The sequence below is a fragment of the Aricia agestis genome, chromosome 10 (genome assembly GCF_905147365.1).
Source record: "Aricia agestis chromosome 10, ilAriAges1.1, whole genome shotgun sequence".
In the NCBI taxonomy this organism is placed as follows: domain Eukaryota; kingdom Metazoa; phylum Arthropoda; class Insecta; order Lepidoptera; family Lycaenidae; genus Aricia; species Aricia agestis.
The window spans coordinates 16,635,303-16,660,757 of NC_056415.1; the positions used below are offsets into that span (position 1 = coordinate 16,635,303).

Consider the following 25,455-nt stretch of genomic DNA (forward strand, 5'->3'; position numbering starts at 1 on the left):
AATTAACATGTTACATGCCTACTTTTTTATGAACATGAATGAGATAGCGTCATTTAATCTAAACTAACTCAAGAGAAATACCTGAGTCGTTGAAAAAGTTCTCTTAGAAATAAAAACGTCTCTAGATACAAGGTATGTTCAGGTTGGGCGCTTTCAAGTGACACAAGACCGAAAAAACACTAAAAACCTTTTGTTTAGTCTCACAGTCTTCTCGAGATAAGGTTCTCCGTACTGATGAAAGGACTGTCAGGCGTAAAGTCGTAACCCATAATACTACATTACATATTCGCGGCCACGTGCCTCACAAAGACGTTATAAGACGGCACCTCTACTTTTGGTCGTTTTACGCACTATAGTAAAGCTATAAAGCGAAAGCCGACTTTAATGTCATTTTAGTGCATTTTAATTACTGTGAAGACGTTTTAAATGATTCCAAAAACAATGGTTTAGTTTTATCCTCATGGCATTCTGTATTTTCTTTAGAATTTAGTTTCAATGACGTTGTTGATAGAAATGAAACATCCATCACTTAAACAGCAATAACTTTTATAACGTAAATTAAATTAAGATTTATTAGTAGGTACCTACTCTGTGCTTAACTTTTACTAACAACGGGACTTGACAACTTTTAAGCTGAAAATTTTCTACATACTAGTCACCTTCAGAACTGCTACTTCTGCTTGGCATTGATTTACGGTGGAAACTTGTATGTAACATCAAAAACCCATTGATCTTAGGGGTGTCCGAGAAAATATAAAAGGAGTAGACGGAACCGTTGCTGAAATAAAAGAGATTTAATATTATAATCACATTCAACTATAAGTTTAATAACTGTCCCGTGAATGACCCCAAACAAAAGGCGCTAAGTGGTAATTTTGGTAAGTGGTAATTTCTGGTAAGTGGTAATTTCTCGGTTCCGTTAGGTCACAGTGGTGACCATCACCGTCACGGTCTACCATCCTCGAATTGATCATAATTGCTCAAATAATTATCTTTTTGTGCGGCGCGAACAAAAAATTATGTCCTTAATTACTATGTTTCAGGTTACCGTAAGGGAACCGTGACGGACGGAAAAATTAGTGCAGAAAAGGTTCATGAACCTTTGATAAATAAAATTAAATGTGGCTATATTTTGGACATGGAACTATATTTGGACATTCAAATATACTTCTTGAAAAAAATCATAATTTCCATCTTATTATTTTCCATTTCACAGCTTTTTTCGCGATTTTCAAATGTTTTCAGTGTATAATGTTGGTATAATATAATACGTGGGGTAGCGTAGCACATATTTAATCTGATCTAAATTCAGTTTATCGTTATTTAAACCCGTGCATCCAGATACAGAAGTTGGATTAGAGCTTACGAGCCAATTGAGCACAAGCGTTCCTCTGACGTGTGTCAATATCGAGTCAATCAAGATAAGAGCTGTGATAACACCTCATAGGAGGAAGCCACGTAGCTCGGTTGCGTTGCGGTAAGTCACATCATCACCGCTCCAAGTTTCTATAATATTGATGTTATGCCACATTGATGCGCTGCATCGTGGGACGCGGTTTTTTTATTGAACGAGCTTTTGCCCGCGGCTTCGCTCGCGTTAAGAAGTATTATTATATACAAACTTTCATCCTCTATTTTAATCCCTTGGGGTTGGAATTTATCAAAATTCTTTCTTAGCGGATGCCTACGTCATAACATCCACCTGCATGCCAAATTTCAGCCCGATCCGTCCAGTAGTTTGGGCTATGCGTTGATAGATCACCATGTCAGTCAGTCACCTTTGAGTTTTGTATATATAGATGACAGACAGGAGATGAAGAGTATGTTGTATAAACAATATGATTTTGTATGTTGCTTCAAATATGCTGAATTTATAGAAACGTCGCATTTTGCGAGCCGCTGCGAGGTATTTTTAAATGAGCTTTTAAATTTGGAACAGGCAGCACAGTGCTGCGAGTTTTGTGTCCAATTTAACGTGTTTCTAAAATCTGTGGTAAATAAAAGTCAGTTCTAAATCGACGCGTCGCACCAGATTGTGGCCTCTCCTAAACTCTTAGCGATCACATCTAGTGACGTCATAAACCTCTCACCCAACAAAGCACATCATAAAATCGAAGTCTTCGGGCCAATTACTGGATAGGGCCGCCGTTAAGGGATAAGAGGCGATACTATCTCGCACCCTGTACCCAGGGTGTGCCCTGGGCCCTCCGAATTACTTTTTCATCAACACTTTGACTTTGGGTTATCTGAGCGGTCGCCCTGCTATATTTTATGGTGCGGAACGGTAGAAGAGTACCCTAAACTTTGAAATATAAAGTTGGCTCCCATCCAAAAGAATTCCAACAAAAAAAGATTTTTAATTACGTTTTTTAAAGTTTTGACCGCCATCGGGTTGAATATAGCATCATTGATACACATTGTGCTATATGAAAATGACACTGGTTTTACATATACGTGGGAGAGCCATGCTTCGGCACGAATGGGCCGGCTCGACCGGATAAATACCACGTTCTCACAGAAAACCGGCGTGAAACAGCGCTTGCGCTGTGTTTCGCCGAGTGAGTGAGTTTACCGGAGGCCCAATCCCCTAACCCCTACCCTATTCCCTTCCCTACCCTCAACTATTCCCTTCCCTTCCTTTCCCTACCCTCCCCTATTACCCTATTCCCTCTTAAAAGGCCGGCAACGCACTTGCAGCTCTTGTGATGCTGCGAGTGTCCATGGGCGACGGAAGTTGCTTTCCATCAGGTGACCCGTTTGCTCGTTTGCCCCCTTATTTCATAAAAAAAAAAATACATACCTGTATCCATAGACTTATTTATTAGGGTGGGTCACTTTTGTATGGAGAAAAAAAAGACAGTTTTCTTTGCAGCACACCGACAAAAAGGTGCCAAATTATGAGTGTAAATAGACTACAAAGTTTGACTGCAATCGGAATCTACTGCCTCCGGTTTCCTGTGAAAACTGAAAAAAATGTGTTTGAAAACAACTTATGAGGAGGGCATTCAAAGTTATACTAATCAATGTTATTTATAAATAAAAATCTTAAATCAATCGTAACTATGTTTCTTGAATAGAAGACAACATTATAAGTTTGTGGCTAAATTCTTTTTGCTGTTGAATTTCGGCATTACTTTTCAGGAGACTCCTCACTTTCTCTTGCTGTTTTTGTACATAATATAGTAGCAGAAGCTTCAGTCTCAGCCTTGACTGCTCTTTCTACTTGTTATGTGTATGACAAGGAAGGCGTAAAAAACCCAAATCTCCTTCTCCTTTAGCCATCGGGTATGAGACATTAATTTGCCTGGCGATGGTTTGCTAAATAGCTAGGAAATACGCCTATTAAAACTGATTTAGCTATTTTATACAAATATTTTCGTTTGCACTAATATCTTCAGCAGAAACCTCTAATAAGTTTGTTGGAATAACTTGAAACTGAGATAATAGATCTTTTTTCACAGTTTTCAGAAAATATATATTCAAATTGCTAGAAAATGTCTATGGTCCAAATGCACTGCCATCAATATGTTGAAACAGATGTCTAAATTGCAGTTCATTCATATTATTATGTAATAAACATAATACAATTTGAATGTAATACACTGCAAGGGTTTGTTCAGACTTTTCTCTAGCATACGTATAATACCGCCACATTTGCCAACATTTACGTCACTGGCTTCAATTGATCCATTGAAATATATGCTTCCAAGTAAAAAAGATGAATATTTCTTATGCTAAACACTTTGCAGTGCTTAAAGGAGGTCTAACATAGCCTAAAATCTCGTAATCTGTTTGGTTGTGCCGAAGTCTATACCACCCACAATCGTTTTTCTAGTTGTTCGTTGGTCTGTTATGAAGCTTTGTTTTCTTAGTATTTTTCTTTATTTTTAAAGCAAGTACATATTTTAAGAATATGACGACACTTGCAAGCCAAAATATCAAGCCAAACTTTAGCTTGAAGACGAAACTCTTCCTACTTGTTTTCTAGTATTTAGGGTTGAGACTTCAGAAGGTGTACTTTATTTTAAATGATAAGTTTTTATGGTTTTTGTAAACAATGTCGTTAGTTAAAGCTAATTACACATAAATTAAATGAATAACTTGAAAAAAAATATAGTACCAACTTGAGAACAAAAATCAGCATTTTTAAAAATTTCAATCAAAATCCGGAGGCAGTAAAACTTAAAAGAATGTAGTAAAACTTTACGTACTAATTTAATACACCATTTGGCACCTTTTTGTCACTGAGCAGTTTCAAAAAAGCAGAAATTTTTTTTTGACCCACCCTATTGTTTATATACTGTGTATCCGTGCATGAGTCTAGTCAGGTTGGCCTGCTATCAGTCCAACAAGAAAGATTGGCTTCCCAGAATGTAGAAGCCCTAATTTTAAATCGATTTCTCATTTCTCAGCGACCAGTAATCCCCTATAGAGAAACGACCAAAAAGAAATACCAGGTAATCTAGTCCAAATGACCGTACAATGGGCTATCAACAAGTGACCCGGAGGTCGCTAATATAGATTGATCCGGCATGTTATCACACTATTCCTCGCTATTCCCCGTTTTTCCCCGGGGTCTCCCCTAATGTCAACTCACAGAGAACAGGAAAAACAATGTGATCCGATTGGATTCGATAAGAAGTGATAGGTCAATTATATACTGACATACAAGGAGTTGCTCTGATCTCCTGTTGCTTTTGCTGAGTTCGTCAGTCTCAAAGTTGGACCAAAATTTGTCGATTAGGAATCCTACATCAAAATTATCCTCTGTCCATGACCGGATAATATGTACATAATATATTAGTTTACCTCCTCATGTCTAAGCTGGACCATTTAAGATAAAATTCGGTATGTATAGTTTTAGACCCAGTAAGTAACATAATATTATAGTTGTCTTAAAAATATAGTATGTTTAGCCTGATAAACGAATTTCCGCATAGATATTCAGCATCATGCAAGATAGCAAATGAAAAGAAAGTTTATGTAAAACATTCTGTATTACATAGTAATGTTTATACACATAAACATTTGCGCTGTCATATTCTCCGCTAATGTCCCCACTTGAGGACAATGTAAGGGAAGGAAGGGCTGACCTCTGTCCTTCCTCCGCCCGCCCAGGACTGCCCAAGCCCTCCGTTGTAAATCTCCTAAATGACATAAGTTTTTATTGCACCGGACGTCGGACAAGATAGTTGTGAGTTATTGCTTTATGGTACTGTTTAGTTTTTATGGTGGAACTAATGGTTAAGGTATGAATATGTAAAGTATTTGTTGTATGTCTAGTCTCTGGTTTTAGGCAGCCTGTTAGTATTCGTATTTAGGTAGGCTACACTGCAGCAGTAGGTACTGACGCAAACAAAAATATTAATGTGAACGCTAGCGGCCTATCTCTTTAGTCTTTACTTATGCCAACGTGTAAAGATATTAATTTATTTTGAGTATATTTAGGAGGCTAAACTCAGTCAGGAAAACTAAAATTCCTTTATTTTATTGCTTTGTCTTTTTAGGGTTCCGTACCCAAAGGGTAACAACGGGACCCTATTACTAAGACTTCATGTCTGTCCGTCTATCCGTGTGTCCGTCTGTCTTCAGGCTGTAACTCAAGAACGGTAATAGCTAAAGAGTTGAATTTTTTACAGATTATGTATCTCTGTTGCCGCTATAACAACAAATATTAAAAACAAAATAAATTAAATATTTAAGGGGGGCTCCCATACAACAAACGTGATTTTTCAAACATTTTTTGCTCGGTATCAATGATAACAACAGGTAGGCACTTGAAATTTTCACAGAAGCCTTAGTTATATGTGTACATTAATAAATAATAATAATATTTATATAAAATAAAAATGTAAGGGGGGGCCCCATACAAAAAACACAATTTTGGCCTATTTTTGCTCTATAACGGTTCTCTTCGTGCGCGAGTCCGACTCGCACTTTGCCGATTATTTTGCATTTATCTTATAAGAAACTTGCACCACCAGTAAACAAATCTAATATTTAAAAATAAGTCGGGTTTTCCTTCCTGACGCTATAACTCCAGAACGCACGAACCGATTTCCACGGTTTTGCATTCGTTGGAAAGGTCTCGAGCTCCGTGAGGTCTATAAAAAAAATGTTGAAAAAACTTCAAGAGAAAAGCAGGATAACAGGGAAAATCATTTTAATGCAAAACAACGCTTGCCGAGACAGCTAGTTTTAAATAAATAAATTTCGAACTCAACTGAACATTTCCTCGGCGGTACATAGAGGCGCGTTTTCACTACGAGTCGGCAAGTTTCGTAAGGCGGCGCCCTAATCTAGTTTACGCGCTAAATTATTCTATTTGAACAACTTCGGATCAAACTAGACGTACGTAGGCTTCAGTAGACGAAAGGTATACAAGTATCATCATCATCACAACATTAGCACAAATTGTATACATTCTATTATGCATCCAAAAGTGTGGCAGTCTAGCGATTTTGATGACATTTTGTTGTGAATGTACATACGTTTTCTGTGAAACAGGCGAATCAAGATGAAACTATTCCAATTTTACGTTGTAATCTTGAACTGAGCTTTATTTACAACATGATCTTGACTAGAACTAGAGAATCCATCATCGGAAAATCTACGGAATATACCCCTAACAAGACAACGTCTTTTTCTAAAATACTTGTGTATAGCTTACAGATATACTTACTATAATATTATAATATACATACTGTCAATCTACACACACAATATCCATGTATATAATATGAAACATAGTCAATAGATATAATAGGCGAGGCAAGTTGTAAGACGGGATCCCGTAAACCGGGATTTGCGCCGATCCTGGAACTTTACGAATTAAATTAAGATTGTAATTTGCAAATCCTCTATTCAGGAGAAATTATCAGCGAATATAGAACGAATATCTTACATTAATTCCATTTCGAGACATAATTATCCTATCTTTTTACGTTGCCTTTTCTCCGGAGACGAAGCATCTCCATGCGAAATTTCATCAAAAGCGGTTAAGGCGAGGATAAACCCCAATTTGTTATTCCGTGACGCCCGGTTTTCCTAGTTCCAATATAATAACGAAGTGTTAAAAATATGAGATATAAAGCACAATATTTAAAATGCCTTAAACCGTAAACATTTTAATAAAACGTAATACTTTGGCTGTAATTAATTTACAAACTCACCTCCGAAAAAACTCTATTTCATCGAAATATAAGTATTAACTAGGATAATTAAACATTTTATTTGAATAAATTGTTAGTAAATGTATAGTAAAATTTCTTTAACCGAACAATTTTGTTTCTTAATATTTATTTCCAAAGATATTTAAAAAAAACATGAAAAATAGAGAAGATCCGCCCTTGTTGTTACAATTTTATGCTAAGCTAAAATGAATCTTATTGCGATGCATATACGCTTGGTCTTTGGTTGTGTGCAAGGTTATCGTTTTTGATTGAGATTGATCCCCGCCTTAAGTAGTTTCCGCGTGAACAGGTAACACACACCCATCTTTTCATTTAATTAAGTACAACATAGGCAGTTGACGGACCTACGTCATTTTGTCGAGTGACGTCAATTTAATGTTAGTCGAGATCTATTGGCGGGGTTTGACATAATGCAACCAAATTACGTAAGTCCGCCATCTGTCTAAAGTGCCTGATAGACGTACGAATTTAAAGTACGCGGGTTTTAAGTTCGCGAACTTATTCGGCTCGCGTCGGTGACACACGAGAATCGCTCACACTAGATTACCATGCTCCCAGGCTCTCGGCTCGCGGCTCTTTGCTGATACACAGGCGATTAAGATCGTCGAACTATAAGTCCGCGTACTTACTCGCACGTCTGTCACCCCTTTAAGAATCAACTTCTCTGATAGTACAACTTTAAATACATGCAGATAGAAGATAGAGAATGTCTATTATTTGACAAATTCTTGTGATGATGAAATCATCATGACTTTATTTATCTGTGTTTTACCATGATATCTAATTTCGCAGTCAAAACCAATTTCTCTTAGTACCCAGGTCCGCATAGTGTTGTGGCGCGCGCGTCGCGGTATCGACAATTTGCATTGTCTGTAGCACGCCCAGACGCGTCGATAAAAAGATTACACGTTTGCGTATACGAATCGTGCGTGATGGGAATAATAATGCGCTATCCCCTTTGGTGGTGGCATTAATAGATTTTAATCACCGTGGCCAGTTAGCTTTGACACTGTGCTACTGGGTACGCGATCTAATCGGGAAGTGTTCGTAGAAGGCAGGACTGACATGTTATCAGAAAGAACGGTAAAAGATTTAATCAGTAAATTACTGCTGGTTTATTTTCATTCACATTTAAAATATTTTTAAATTTTTTTTACTTATAATAATTTTATCTGTATACAGTAAAAATTATAATAAGTTCATTATTATTTCTCACCAAGGCTTATATTTTCTTTATTTAAATGATTCTTCATTTGCACCTCTTTTATTTTTAATACAAAATTAAAAAACGTTATCACAAGCAAATTTATTGTAAACTGCGTTCGCGAAAATACTATTTCGTATAATCTGAGACACGTCGTAAAGCTTTTGAGTGCGGATTTAAATATTTTTATCTATTTGAAATATTAATGGCGTTTTAAGCATTAAGAGCATTATGGACACCCTTGTTTTTGTTCGGCGAATTTGCATGCACGGGGGCCAGTGGGAAAATTGGGTGTTTGCGTTCGGACGGATCAAAGAGATGCATTATAGCAATGTATTCACTAACACGTAAATAAATAAAGATAAACATTGTTTTAAGCCGGAGCGGCGCAAATATCGCGGTGAACTGTCGATATACGCACAACACTATTTGTAAAGAAATGTTTGATTGTTTTGTAATGAAACCTTTATATCTATACTAATTAATTATTATTATTATTATAAATGTGAAAATGTGTCTGTCTGTCTGTTACCTCTTCAATCTCAAACCTCTGAACCGATTTTGATAAAAAAATGGATGGAAATACTTTGAATCCCGGGAAAGGACATAAGATACTGTCTATACCACAAAAATGGACGATTCCTCCGCTATATACGAAATTTCGCGCAACTGAGTTGTGGGCGTCATGTAGTTAACAATACAATATTTTATTTTGGCCGTGGCCCGTGATTATAATACTAATACTGTCTTTTATAAATGTGGCAACAGATAATGTTTATTAAGAGAATAGAACGAGGGTTTATTATACTTCTTGGGCGTCATTAAATCAGTGACAACTTTGTAGCGGTTCCGTAGTCTGTAATGTAAAAGCCATAATAACTTCTCCATCAGTTACGAGTACTTTATTAATAAAGTCACTAATAACGAATTATAAGTAATATTTCCTACTCGTAGTTAGGACAGTTGTTCTCTAAATTTTGTCACTTTCGACTTCTTTATGCCTACATAATATATCTTCTTACATTTAGGATGAACATGCAAAGACCCAAGCCCTTCAGCCAAGACGTTTTCTTTATGGGTTCGTTATAGAATCGCTGATCCAAATGTATGGAATTGATTGAAGTATTCGATAATACGAAGTTGACGTCCGACTTGTCTAATGTCAATTCCATACATTTTGATCGGCGATTTTATAAAGAGGCGATAAAGAAAACGTATTATTATTATTTTTTTTTAAATGAAATAAGGGGGCAAACGAGCAAACGGGTCACCTGATGGAAAGCAACTTCCATCGCCCATGGACACTCGTAGCATCAGAAGAGCTGCAAGTGCGTTGCCGACCCTTTAAGAGGGAATAGGGTAATAGGGGAGGGTAGGGAAGGGGAGGGTAGGGAAGGGAAGGGAAGGGAATAGTTGAGGGTAGGGAAGGGAATAGGGTAGGGGTTAGGGGATTGGGCCTCCGTTAAACTCACTCACTCGGCGAAACACAGCGCAAGCGCTGTTTCACGCCGGTTTTCTGTGAGAACGTGGTATTTATCCGGTCGAGCCGGCCCATTCGTGCCGAAGCATGGCTCTCCCACGTGTTGCCTAGAAGCTCAAGTATAGTTTTGATTTAAATTCAGTATGAATTATGATACTTGAAATGTTAACGAGGTTTAGTTTCGGCAATTTAAGACAGTACCATAAAACCGTTTCATGGCAAGCTAAGCATGCTGAACTTTTCAACGATGTTTTTCCCATTTCGTGTCATCTTATTGCTCAAAATATTACAAGTCTGGTACGCGACAATTAAACACGAATTATGTGGCGTTGCGGCCACTATCGATTTTTCCGTCCCCAAGTTTGTTGACAAAGGCAGGTTCTTAGCGAAATGAGATGCACCCCAAAGAATATTACGGCCGTCCGGACTCAGGACGCACCTCATACTCTTATTGATCTTTTAACGGAGATGTCTAACTTTGTATCTGGTGGAACGCAACTTGTCAATTCAATTCTCCTGCGTTTTTAACGTTTTATGGGAGTTTTTCAGACTTTCGCAAGTATGATTCGCAGTATGTACTTTACATCCATTATATTTTACTTGTAGAAGACTGTGACTAGTAGCATGTGAAGTGAGGCATAACATTTACTTACTTATAAAGATATTACGTAGTGTATAACCATTTAAAGTCCGCTGACTTTGTCCGTCGTGTGATTTTTTTAATATGCCAGACACAGACGAGCAGACCTTTTATATTTATTTGTTGTTAAAAAATGTTGTACGTAAATAAATTAATTTTAATGATTAAGTAAATCATTGACCCAATCAATCGTCTCCACCGTGCAGAGTCGCGGACACGCGCATAAAAACAAAACTCATCTGTTTACAAAACTTTTTGCGAAGAATGTAGACCGAATTTAAATCGAACTCGCTCAGTTTATTACTCAAATATGTAAATGTGCGACGTCACTACCCTTATAAAGACCCTGCTTGAATTGAAAATTTACAACGAGCGAGCGGGCTCGTGTTCAGTGCGGCTACGTCTTTCAGCTAACTCGCTGCCTCTAGCGTGTTGCGAGTAAAAAAAGATAATCGCGGCGGTCGATACGCAAACGTCATAAATGCCAAAGTGACAGCTGACGTCACGTGTGAAGGAGACGGGTGGCGGGAAAGAGACAGAAGATAGGCAAGGAGGTAAATATTATTTGATTTCATCTAATGTTATGTACGTGTGCATGCTTCTATTAGTTGTTATTTTTTCCGTCGACGTCTACGATTCTACATTATAACAATACAGAAAAATTATCATGATTGTTAAAAGCTCAAAAAACTTTACATTTGTTTTCTTGGATCCGACTTTATTGCGCAGTCATGAGATTGTTTATGAGAAAAAGTAAAAATTTAGGTGTTTGTTTCCAGTTCCCCTGAACCATGTTTCTACGTCTTGACTTACCAGCTTTTAATTATTATTCCTCAGCAAATAAAGAACTGTCATGTTTATAATTAATTGTACCCTACATACTTTTGGCGTTGTCTATGATATTGAATGTGGAATTTTAATAAAGGAGCTATGTTTGGAGAGACGTTTTATAACCTCATCAGTGAGGGTATGCGGAGTCGGGACGTGACGACGCGGCTTGGGAGGTGTAGCCCAACTCCGCGATTCATTTACCGACTTCTAAAAATGAGGTTTTGTGTTTTGTTGTGGATGTTTCTTGTCGTAAAGTAAACAAAATATTGAAGCTCCACTAAATCATGTGACATTGTATTGTATGATAGCACGATGAAGAAGATACATTCAAATTGGTAGCATCAGAACCGTACAGATTTTTATATAATAATATAATATTATCATGATCTAATTGAGTATAATATTATCTACATCAGACAATGATGAAAACTCAAAGCAGATATGTTATTACCGCGCGCGTTGTGAAGATTCAAATACGGCCCAATTGGGCCGTCTGTTGTTTAGTTTGCATCGAGCGCAGTCACAAACGTGCCGCGTCTTGTCTTACCTAAATAAATTGAAAATGACGTCGTGCGTGTTTCGAAAATGTACCAATTATGACTCGAAAGTAAACAAAACACATGGAATCTCTTACCACATGTCTTAATTGCAGTAAATACCTCGATTATTTACATTTTCAATAATTTTTTTAACAATCTGGAAAAAATCGAATTTACGTCATAGCTCAGGCGAAGAAAGAGACAGCAATACGATTCGACGTTTAAAAATAGAACTGTCTCTTTTATGTAAATAGTTTTTCGTATCTTTTGTTTCATTTATCTGTCAAATTTGTCAATGTTTGCAATTTTGAATTTGAAAATTGTTCGGAAGAGATTTAAGCCGGAAAATAGTATGGACGTAACATATATGTATAAGTAGAGTATCATTGACATCAGACTAAGTTTCAGTTTACAGAGAAAACGTGACACAATGTTGTCTAAGACAATATGAATAAAATTAAACTTCATTTACTACACAAGAAGATAGGTGATAAACTCAATGCAAAAGGACGAATTTCGAGCTCCTTGCATTATAACTTATCTAGTATCGGCCTGACGCTAAGTAACCAAATTCTCTCAAGATCGTAACCAGAAATGGGACCCAATCGATGGCCATCGAGCAGTCTTAACTCCGAGCCCCTATAGGGCCGCAGGGCAGCGATTATCATAACAAGGCACCCATTACGCACCTATGGCATAGGCGGTACGCAAAATTCATTTTGCACACCCCTAGCACCGCGTCGCTTGCAGCGCGCTGTGATAGAGTCACATTTCGCGCGCCAACTCCCATACAACGCGCGCTAGGGTTGTCATCACTTTTGTTACTCTGAAAACTAGAATTTGACAGGCGAATGCTTCGTTTGTCAATTGGCATCGATTGTTAACGCTGAGCTGGCAGCCCCGGGCTAGCTCGACCCCGGTAGGTATTTTTCGTTGCTAACTAGATAACAAGTGGTTTAAAATTGGAATTTACATAATATGAGGGTAGTTGCAAGGGGGAGTTAGTTGGCCTTATGTAATTAGACACTATGTACTTGTTGTTTTGAAAAAATATACCGTGAACATGGACTTTTCATGAACCTATTACATCTTTAATGTAATAGGTTCATGACCATGCATTTCAAATTTTTTTTATGTTTTGGAAGGACTTATTTTAGATTCATAAATCAAAAGCTTTACCTTGAAGATTTACCAATAGGAGGATCGCTAGTTTATTTGGCATATTTTAAAGTAAAATGCTTAAGTGTGGCAAAAATTTGTATAAAAAATTTTAGTTCAACTCTTAAAATTGTCTACTCTTTTGGCTAAGCTATACCCAATTAACACTTTGCTTCAGGACATCAGCTGAAAAAAAGTTATTGCAAAAATAGAACTAACCGTAAATACAGGCTTTCCAAATTACAAACTACAAAATACAAACACAAACATTGATGTATAAAAATACCTCAACATCTATTATTGTTCACAGATTTTTTCATGCGAACATTTTTGTACATACATTTTTCAGTTAACTAAACAGACATTCTAACTGTATCGGCAGTTTTAAACAAGTTGTATGCAAATATAATAAGGGTCTGCTCACACTGGACAATGTCATTATTATCATCATCGTCATCACTAAACATTGCTATCTATTATTACTAGAGATCGCCCAATGGTCGAAATTCGACCTTAGATTCAACGACATTAGGACAACTACGTTTAATTTGTAAAAAAATATTGACTTTATAATATTTTTTTTCAACTCTCATCTCTGGGACTCAGCTCTCAGACTGGTCGTGTAAGCATTGTCTAATAGTATCTAAGATTCAATAAAAAAAAACTATAATCCATTTTTAATTTGTCAACTTGTTGTCAACAGACTTTAATCATAAATAATTCGTAAGTATAGGTTTGTCACTCAAAAATCTGTCATCTTCTTGAGTGTGCGTGTTGTAATGTGTGTAATGTTTTATTTCTTAAAAAAATGTGTGATAACAGCATAATTTCAAAATAATATTAGCTCGGTGCACTCCTTCACCATATAAACTATAACTGTGCAAAATTTCATTCACCTACGTTTCCGCATTTTTCGTCAAAAGGGAGACAAAGTTTTTCGCTTGCGTATTGATATATAGATATTAATATTCTATACTGGGAATAACTGGTAGTACAGAGTTCAATCCAATGGCACAGACTCATATAATTTTTTAAATTCAAAATAACGTTTTCCGTATAAAGTAGTATACAATATACATACTCATATAATAAATGCGAACGTGTGTCTGTCTGTCTGTTACCTCTTCACGCCCAAACCACTAAACCGATTTTGATAAAATTTGGTATGGATATGCTTTGGGTCCCAGGAAAGGACGTAGGATACTATTATCCCGGAAAAAATATACGGTTCCCGCGCGATAAACATAATTTTCATCTAGTTTTATATAATTTCTTAAGTCGACTAATGTTTTTGAACATAAAGTCCACGCTTGTGTTAAACGATGCCCTTGTTAACAAACTTAGGCACAGCGCAGACGACAGACTATCCGTGACGCACTTTTTAGTCCGTGAAAATAGTACGTATGCAATTATAATATGCAGTAACGCACACGTATGCAATTATATGCGTTACTGCATATAATTGCATACGTACTATTTCCACGGACTAAAAAGTGCGTCACTACTCACGGATAGTCTGTCGTCTGCGATGCGCCAATTCAAATTACAATTTAGGCTTTAACGCTCGATGTGTCCCGACCCTAATGGCCGGCGGGCTGCACGTGTGTTACGTTATCAATATCCCATGATAAAACAAACCGCGTTTGTTTGTCTGTCGGTTTGTTACACCAACTCTCGGTTCACTGCCGTCGATCCAAGGTACAAGACGGACTTGAAAAAATATTGTGTTGTGTTGTTTTTGATCGTGAATTAATTTATTAGGGCCAGGGGAAGGTATGCAGTAACTAGAAATGTATATAACGTATTTGCAAGTCGGTTAACAAGCAAAATAATCGTTATCAAAGGAGAAATATGATAATTTCTAACCCTGAAAATATAAGTGCGTCATTTTAGCAAACTTTAGTGTGCGTTTGGAACATGCAGCCATATAAACTGTCCATCTTTAGTGTTTTGAATTAAAAAAAAAACATTTTTTCTAAGCCGGTATTGAAAATGTAATTAAAGGAAAACATAAAAAATGTTTATAGCAGAGCGTGGTTTCGATCCACGGACCTCTGGGTTATGGGCCCAGCACGCTTCCACTGCGCCACTCTGCTCCCTGACAGGGTGACGAAATTAGGCTACAGAATTAGCTCGCATAGTCTGGATTACGTCACACATCAAATTAATTGCCATTACGTCATCAAGGCAAATCAGTCTAGATGACAAATCATCATCATCAGTCAATTGCCTACTACTGATGAATGTAAGCCAAGATGTCAGATAATAAATTATTAAAAAGCAACAAATAATACCAAATAAGTTATATTAGACCAGCAGCAGAAGACCTTATAAGGGCACAAAAATACATACATTGACTTGTCTTATCTTTTTTCCTGAGAACCTCACAAACTAGATGAACAGCTGATCCGACAGTCTCGCGACACTTCAAAACGTAACCCATTTATATAAACTCAATAGTAAGTGAAAAACACTTGACAAAATGTCCTGTAGAGCTCAAAACTTATACACAATATCAGTAGCCCGAAGCGGTACTTGGGGAGTGTTTTCTATAACTTTTTAATAGCTAATGCAAGGGCTTAAAAGGACCAGTGAGCAAAATGCCCGCGGCAAACCACTTCAATAATTTTTGCGTTAAAAAATCAATACGTCAATGTCATTGTTCGTCGCGACTCGCGAGTACCAGGCACGCATAAGGTTGAGAGAGGTTTTAAGTTCAAGTCTTGTAAGGACTGGTACCTAAAGTCCTCAGTACAAGTACAATTCCTCACAGTAAGAAATTGTACTGGTATTGAACAACGTAACCTGTCGAATTAAATAACCACTGGGCAACATAGAGATATTCCAAAAAAGTTTATAATAAACGAGATTTTGCCCGCGGATTCGCTCGCGTTAGCAAGTATTATTGTATACAAACTTTCATCCCCTATTTTGACACCTTGGGGGTAGAATTGATCATAATCCTTTCTTAGCATATGCCTACATCATAACATCTACCTACATGCAAAATTTCAGCCCGATCCGTCCAGTGGTTTGGGCTGTGCGTTGATAGATCACCATGTCAGTCAGTCACTTTTGAGTTTTATATATTACGAGCTTTTGCCCGCGGCTTCGCTCGCATTAAGAAGTATTATTATATACAAACTTTCATCCCCTATTTGAACCCCTTGGGGTTGGAATTTATCAAAATCCTTTCTTAGCGGATGCCTACGTCATAACATCTACCTGCATGCCAAATTTCAGCCCGATCCGTCCAGTGGTTTGGGCTGTGCGTTGATAGATCACTATGTCAATCAGTCAGTCACCATTGAGTTTTATATATATAGATATAGATTATTAATTTTTAACATTAATTCCCTACAGTTACTAATAATAATATCTTTATGTTTTGATGAGGTGGAAAAGGACAAACACTTTATACGTCTTTCAGTAATTGTAACTATCTTCCAATACTACGAAGTTTTCCTAAAGGCGACTGCAAGCTTTCTTTTCTATTGTACTATTTTCACTCCCTAATTATGCCGTATAGAAAAAATAATAGTACACATTCGAAATACTAAGGACAAAGTTGTCCCAAAGGAAAAAGTTATACTAATTATCCACTAGTTGGGACAAATATGGCGTATCATTTTAATAACGGGCCAGTTCGGGCACAATGCACCTCGGGGAGTCTGCGGCTCAATAAATGGTACAATGGGGTACCATGGACCCCCACCGAGCGGTATAGTGTTAATCTCACTTAGGGGCTTATATGCACCTGCACTGGATGACTTGAGACCTGCCTTTTCATGGTGTTAGTGATGGGGGATGAAAAGTGGAACTGTAACAGTGCTAAACATAATATTTTAAATGCGATAGTGTGTCAAACCGTGGGAGAGCCATGCTTCGGCATGAATGGGCCGGCTCGACCGGAGAAATACCACGTTCTCACAGAAAACAGGCGTGAAACAGCGCTTGCGCTGTGTTTCGCAGAGTGAGTGAGTTTAGTAGAGGCCCATCCTACTCTATTCCCTTCCCTACCCTCCCCTATTCCCTTTCCTTCCCATCCCTACCCTCCCCTAATACCCTATTCCCTCTTAAAAGGCCGGCAACGCACCTGCAGCTTTTCTGATGCTGCGAGTGTCCATGGGCGACGGAAGTTGTTTTCCATCAGGTGACCCGTTTGCTCGTTTGCCCCCTTATTTCATTTAAAAAAACCATTGAACCGATATTGTGGAAATGGAGATACTTTGAGTTCCGGGAAAGGACATAAGATTACTTTTCATCCCGGTAAAATATCCGGGTGGTGTCGCGTCGGCATCTCAACAGAAGCGCATCATTTCATTAGTATTAATTTAATAATATAATAATAATTATCTATGGACGCTTCTCACCACGTCAGTCTGGCCCCGTGCTAAGTACCTGACGGACTTGTGTTACGGGTACCAGACAACGGATATATATTTAATTCTTTTACACTATACATATATTTAAGATTTTATTATATTATACACATATTTAATAGGTACACATCCATGACCCAGGAACTTTGAAAACTTTGTTCCGTCGGCGGGATTCGAACCCGCGAACCCCGGCTTGAGCTACCAACAGCCCACCAACTGAGCCACAGAGGTCGTCAGAGACGTCGTCGTGTACAATTTGCAACGTCCAAAATGCGTCAGGATTTTCTAAATAGGTACCTATTGTCTAAAATTAGATGACCAAAACAAATTTCGTTGATCGCTCGGAAACCGTGCATTTTGCGGGTAAAAAGTATCCTACTTCCTTTCGAGGGACTCACAGTATCTTCACATCAAAGGGGTATGAAGATTTTTGTATAGAGCCTGGCTGACCTACTTTCCGTCATTGTGTTTTTCCGCGTTCACGAATATTTTTTTCAAAAATGCATAGCATACAAGCAAAAAATAATCTTGAACAAAACCGCGTAAAGTGTCACATTTCCAAGATTTGAGCTGCCAAAGTTGCAATATCTTAAATTGGTAAAACTTTGGCAGCTCATATTATTATCTTCGAAATGTAACACCTTACGTGGTTTTGTCCAAGATAATTTTTTGTTTGTATTGATGTTAGCTATCCATTTTTGAAAAAAATATTCGTGAACGCAGAAAAACACAATAGCGGTACGGTAGGTCGGCCAAAATCTTCGTACCCCTTTCTGCAATATCGGTTCAGGGCGTGACAAGTAATAGACAGACAGACTTTCGCATTTATAATATTAGTATGGAGGTATGGATTTGTCTTAAAATCGAGTTTAACCCTCAAACTATCGGGCGACACATCAAAGCAATAAAAGGGGTGACCGGGGTAGGTCATAAACAAAAAATTAAAACTTTTCGATACATTACCCGCGCACAATACTACCGACTAAATACTCAACATTAAGGTGTCGTTAGTCAAACACCGTTTAACACCCACAAGCCAAATTTATCCCTATAACCAGGGTATAGAGTTGAATATTACATGCCTGGAAAAGTCCCGTAGGTACTTTTACGATAAAATCTTCATGAATGGTCCCGTTGGTTGATATTAATAAATTATGTGAACATTTTTGCGAATTGTTTTATGAGATATACTTATTAGTTGACGTGAACTTTTACGAGATGAAATATTAATGGATTCTGGAATGAAATTTATGGTTTTTAGGCTATTTGGAGGAGTTTGTAGGGTACTAGCTCTACTAGCTGATCCGGCAACCGTTGTTTTGCCTTTTCACTGGGAATATTCTACAGAGCATCAAAGGAAGACTTTCAGATCGTATACAACATTAATAGGGCGACAAACTTCTAAGAAATGAAAGTATTATGTCGCCCAGATTTCAGAAATTTCGATAGGCGCTATTCAGGATAGTTTGTTTGGTCTTCTACAGCGTTATTTCGAGTTTGGTTTTTTTTATGAAATAAGGGGGCAAACGAGCAAACGGGTCACCTGATGGAAAGCAACTTCCGTCGCCCATGGACACCCGCAGCATCATAAGCGCTGCAAGTGCATTGCCGGCCTTTTAAGAGGGAATAGGGTAATAGGGGAAGGTAGGGAAGGGAAGGGGAGGGTAGGGATGGTGATAGGGTAGGGGATTGGGCCTCCGGTAAACTCACTCACACAGCGAAACACATCGCAAGAGCTGTTTCATGCCGGTTTTCTGTGAGAACGTGGTATTTCTCCGGTCGAGCCGGCCCATTCGTGCCGAAGCATGGCTCTCCCACGCATACGATAAATAGATGCTGAATTATTTTCAGAAGTCAAACCTACAGGGCAATCAAAATCAGTATAGTGAGACAGAGAACCATCTCACTATTACATCTTTGTGTTGTGGTTCCACTATAGGTTTACTGCATGTCTTTGTACTGTACTTGGTACCACTAAACAGTAGTGTGAACTAGCTCCTAATTATCCCGGCCATAACAATGGACACACGCAGGGGACAGCTAGCCCGTTATTGTCCTGAGCTAAAATATGGTTAACCTATTTTATGACGTATTTTCGCTAGTCCTCTCTATTAAATATTGAGTACACAATAATTTTGTATATTTAGAAGCTATTTACAATGATTATAATGAAGTTTGTAACTTTGTGACGTTGTATGGATCTCAGGATTTACTAATTTTAAAAAAAATCACTTTAATAGAAAACCAATTTTTTATGAGTTACTTATAAAAATTTCTACAGTAAAAAAAGAGTGTTCAAAATTTCACCGGGGTGTCCAATAAAGTTTGTATGTCAGGAATTTTTCACGCGGCGAAGACGCGGCGAAGATAGTACAGTAATTTATAAACTAAAATGTTGAATAAATTACAAACTACGTATATAGTATGGACGCCTGTCATTGTGACTTGCGTGTTAAACTTGTTTCAGTTTTTATAATTCACCATGAAAAAGGTAACTAGAATTTGCACTGTAATGTAAATTGTAGTTCTTCAAGGCTAGTGAAAAAACCTCCACTCAGAAGTCTATAACATTTTATTTATTATTATGTAATTTGTGAGTAAGTCATTAACATTATAGAGTCATGGCATCATAGAGAAAACTAATTTTAAAAATTCGTAGCGATCTCGTAGCTCTATGCTACGAAACTACAGATCTGTCTAAATAACTACGAATAATAAAAACTAATACCGAATAAACATAAATATAAGTATATATAATAATATTATCAGATCATTAGAAAATAATGCTTGTGAGTGTATAGGTAGGCACAGTATAAATGGTCGCTGTTAAGCATTAGTGTCCTAACCCACAATTTTTTCGTTGTTAAAATTTGAATGCAGTCTTGTTCTAAATTATCTAAACAACATAACTGCATTCATAACTCAATACGTAATTTTTGGTGGGTTAGTACACGAATGCTTAACAACGTAAAAACTCCAAATATAGGTTACATTTGAAAAAGAACGGTATCCAGGAATTAGGTATTTACAATTGTTCTTCTATGACAAAAGTACAACAACGTTACAATCATAATGTTTATGTGACATCGGCACGTTTCGGGACGGAACTATTATGCAGATGAGAGGAGGAAATGAAAAATCGTCGCGATACACTATCACTTGCAGTGTATCGTGTAATAAATATATAGTATTTTACGACTTCTGTGTACGGTGACCATGAGTTTGGAATATGTGGGAATGGTCAGGACAATTCAGAAGTGGGAAAAATAGTAACATTATACTTTTATTATATAAACTTAAGTTTAATATTATTATTGTCGTTGAAATTTAAATTGTTAAATTGGAATTAATATTTGACAATATAACTTTTTTTTCTCATTGATACTAAAGCTTTGCAATGACATACTTTATGTAGGTATATATTCTATAGTTTATGAATATTATATCTATTTATATTATATAATATGTATATTATTGTTTATGTATGTTTATTATAATTAAACTTATATAAGTAAATATAGTTTTATTCATTATTTATATGTATATATATATATATACATAAATCGATTTATTTTATCGTTAATCCTTTGTGTCTCATTACCACGAATGCGCCTGTATTATACATTCTCAGTATCACCCTAAGGTTGGTTGGTAGAGAATGCCACAAGGCATTAAGCCCACCTTTGTAAATTTGCATAAAGTGTTAATAAATAAATAAATAAATAAATAAATTTAGCTCCTCACCTCAAACTAATCTAGGTAGAGTTCAGTTTACGCCGAGACGCAACGCGACGTAATACAAATGCATTCATTTTGAAGATTAATTGTTATCGTTGTGTCGTTTAACTATCGACAGCCACAGCCTCCAATAAAATAGTAACAACTGACATCACACATGGACCATGGTAGACACTGTATATTTTTTCCCAGTCACGGCGTCCCAGCAACTGCGAGGGCATAAGATCCCTTCCTTCTTCCCTCTCTATCGGCATCACATACATTTTACAAAAATGTAAATTTATAAATATCATCATCCACATCTACCCTACAGTCTACAGCTTCCTTCAAAACCTTGCCACTGTTAACACAATACGATCCCACTTCTGATCCGGCCAGGACTTATCCCATCCCTTGCGCCATGATGCGTCACCCACATCCTAATGTTTTAGCGTGCGTTTTGTTTCTCTCGTGCATCGATAGCGATCGCCACGCGGCCATTGTGACGGCAGCGCGTGCCCTTCATTATTCCCGCGCCAAAATGTTCCAACATCGCTTTGTTAGGAGATTAGGCGTGATTCGGGAATTGTATTGTCTGAATGTCGAACATCTAGACGGCGACTGTGTGAATTACCGTCGTTATTGTTTTTTTTTCTGTTAAATCGGTGTTTTGGGAAGACGAAAACAACTGGATGAACGTTTGTCTAGCAGAGTAACAGCATAGGTTCATAAAAAACAGCACAGTTTCTAGCACAAAATTTGAAGACGATATCACTGTGAATCAATTTCTCTCCTAATTAAATTTTCGTAGCGGTCTACGAAAGACGTAGAAGAAAAATTATGTCTACGAGAATGTCAATCATATTATCATAACTCCTAATCGCTCAAATTTAATACAAGTTTTGCAACGTTCTTACTAATGATTACGATTTTATTTATTACCTAATAGGCACCGCTTTTTACTAAATACTATGTGTTAGTAATTATAGTTCTAATAAGTTTAATTCAAGTAGTCTCATACTTATAGCTGTTATTATTTTGGAGTATTAATCTATCTAAATCTAAAAATATTTTCTCTAAACAACTACGTGGAATAGTCCACAGTATCATTTGTTACATCAACCCTCGATTAATCGCCCCCAATACAAAAATATCGCGCCGGTCTAGGAGACCATTGTGCGGTGGGCGGTACCAGGCCATATTTATTATTTTTGTCACCATTGTGTTGTATGGGATTAAACCCCGTATTTAGATGAAATTGAGGATAAGGTCCGCTAATCCCGGCCTTTGTGGTGGTTGGTATCGATTTTTATTCATGGTCAGAGGCGTTAGCGCAATCTTTTGTTAGTAAGTCAGTACGACATCCTTTGTAGAGTGTTAACAAAACTGTCCAACAAAAATGTTGAGTGTAATTTAAATGACTCTATAGCCTAGAAACCGGTTGCAGACACCAAGTAGGTAGAAAGAGTAAGTTGCTCACTAATTTCGAAATAAAACACTTTTCGCTTCATATTTTTTCTGACTTCATGCTATTCTTTTTTTCATACTATGCGATGATAAGGATTTAAAAGCCAAACACATATTTCTCTATCTATTTACTACCGTATCCGATAACCCGGTGGCAATAAACAGCATAACATGGAATGGCCGTTTGACACTGCATCCCGCTTGAAACTTCCTTAGTTTTATCATCACGAACAATCGCCGTGTCCTAACTGAGTGCGAAGGGGTCTTTCTGTCCCGAGGCACCGCTTGAAGGGTTAGTGAGGTGCTAACGCTGTTACAAGTATTCAGTCTAAAGTCATTACATACTACACTAGACCCAATTTGATTGAAATTTTACAAAAAAATATGTATAAGCTATACCGCCTTATACACACGAATATTCAGCTATTTTTATTTTCATAGGCAAGCAATAGCGATGGCATAATTTCTGTCCTGTAAGCTATGTCCACACTATGCGCTTTCGTCTTCAATTTTCGTCATCTTCTTTGTATTCAACTTTCGTTTGGCGCTTTCAATAATTGAATGCGTTAACGAACGCAACGCCAACATTGTCATTTTTGTTCAGTTGCAGTGTCTGTCAGCTTTGTAACATGTACGACGAGAACATTTTACTGGGTGGAATATGTGCGGCTTAATTGGTCATAAGAAATTTCATAAAAAAATCGAACTAAGCGAAAGTTTTGGATACGGTCAGAGCGCATGCGTCGCGGGCATGCCTCACGTACGTTGTTAACTGCGCTATGACGCATACCCTTGACGAACAAAAAAAGGCACAGTGTGGACAAAGCTAATGCAAGCTTTAGCTATGTATATATTTTCGTTCGCATATAAATTAAAGATAATGTAAATTGAGTATTCGAGAATATACTTGACATTTTAAAAGTGTTTTGAAAAATATTAGTTTTTAATATGTGTAGAGTAGACGACTACACATTTTCTACATAGACTCTATTGAGTAGGATAAGGTAACTAATAACTTTATACTAGTGTACTCTTTTGGATTATACTGCAATATGGTATACTCCAGTATAAACTAGCATTACAGAGAACTGTTTGCGCAGTACAGTTCTAGTTACCGACTGAAAGTAAGTTAAACTATACTGAAGTATACTGAATATATTACACATATGCGAAGATGCTTCCAGCCGATATGGAAATCGGTATAACTTTCGTAAAGTGTATTTAGTTATACATTTATTACATGCAGTGGATATAGAAACCAATAAGTATAATACCATGATCAAAGTTATCAATTAAAGCTTTACAAAACTATATTTATAAGTGACAATATGCAAAGTGATAAAATTAGCAAAATATTACGTAGCTCATAATTCAAGTTTTAGGCTTTGGATGTTTTTTAAATTAGTATTTAAAAACAAAACAGCGACATCTAGCGAAAAGGTCCACTGACTATCATAATATCTATAAATAAAATATACTGAACTCTACTGCCGACCTAAGCTTACATAACCAAAAAATTAAAAAAACATCGTCTACACAAAAAATCGTTACTTCCTTGATTGTTTTAAACATCCCTACAGGCCGGGAGCAATCAATACAGGGCCGGCGCTGAGCGGAATACTAAGTAGGCGACCCTGCATCTAAGACGTACCAGCACATTTAATCAAATGCAATATCTGTATCATATCGATTTTCGGTGATATATAGAGGGTTTGGAGCAAGAGATGTGCAGAAGAAAACTAGTTTGGTATTTTTTGTAGGTCAGAGAAGTATTAAAGTAAACGTTAAACTTAAAGTAGGAGCTTCTCTTCTTGCATTGGTTTTCTAAAGGCCACCTTCTACGTTGAGCCATGATGGATAACCATGATGGTCTCCTACAGTTGTTTTCACAATTGAAGACGTAAGTTAGTAAGTAGAAGCAGGTAAGTAACAGTTAAAAATTGCCGTTTTTTTGCATAAATAGAGGCTTTTGGGCCGGAAAATGATTTGAAATAAAAAAACTGTGTATTTTATGTGTAGCCAGATATATTAGCTAGATGATGTAGTAGGTAAGTTAAACGTTTTTTTTAATTATAAGAAAAAAATTAGAAATTTTCCTTCTGTTACAAAATGTTGCTTATCTGGTTCTTTTACTCACGTATTTAATTGTTTCCATGTTTACCTCCATGATCTTAAAGCTGCCTATACATAGTATAAAGACCACATTGACTCATGGGCAAGCATAGACGAATATACCCTTTTACACGTATTGATCCATCATGAATCGAGAGGCCGCACAAACCATCTTGCATCCGACTTATCAATAGCAACTTAACCCAAACAAAAGCAATCCAATCATCGCATCCCTCAAATCAACTTAGCGTTTTAACCCTTGTTGACTTTTGACGTACATCGAATGTTATCTTAGTTTACTTAATCAGCAGGAATCGGCGCGGGTCTCCTGGGCCCCTTAACCAGTTAACCGGCTCTCCCCATCGGGGGTCAAAAGGGGTTTTCATAATCTCGATGCGAAAGGAAAATATTCCTTATCTTTTTAATTATGGCACCGACGCTCCGTCATCTGTTTTAATTTTCTCCTCCCTTGGGACTATAGGGAATATTGCAGACTGCAGTGTAGTTAATGCTTCATACTGTTACGGTGCTTAGCTGAAGCGTCACACAATATGAACGCTGTGACGTATATTTAAGTTTTTTTTTTGTTTTTAATAAACACAGCTAATTCATAATTACTTTTAGCTTTGTTCACACTGTGCCTTTTTCTGTTCTTCAAGGACATGCGTTAAAGCGTAGTCAACAGCGAACGTGAGGCATGCCCGCGACGCATGCCTTGTTCTATTCTAGTTA

The 25,455-nt window shown here is 37.1% G+C and overlaps 1 long non-coding RNA gene and 1 other non-coding gene across 2 annotated transcripts in view; one reads left to right on the forward strand and one right to left on the reverse strand.

Annotated features, from left to right (window-relative positions):
- The first annotated feature begins 10,904 nt into the window (after nt 1-10,904).
- The window catches only part of LOC121731011, a 45,303-nt gene continuing 30,752 nt past the window's right edge, over nt 10,905-25,455 (forward strand). The window contains exon 1 of the long non-coding RNA XR_006036178.1: nt 10,905-11,071. This is a non-coding gene — a long non-coding RNA (uncharacterized LOC121731011). The remainder of the gene's footprint in view (nt 11,072-25,455) is intronic.
- On the reverse strand, nt 15,070-15,141 carry Trnam-cau. Its single transcript has one exon. It is a non-coding gene; the product is annotated as a tRNA-Met (tRNA).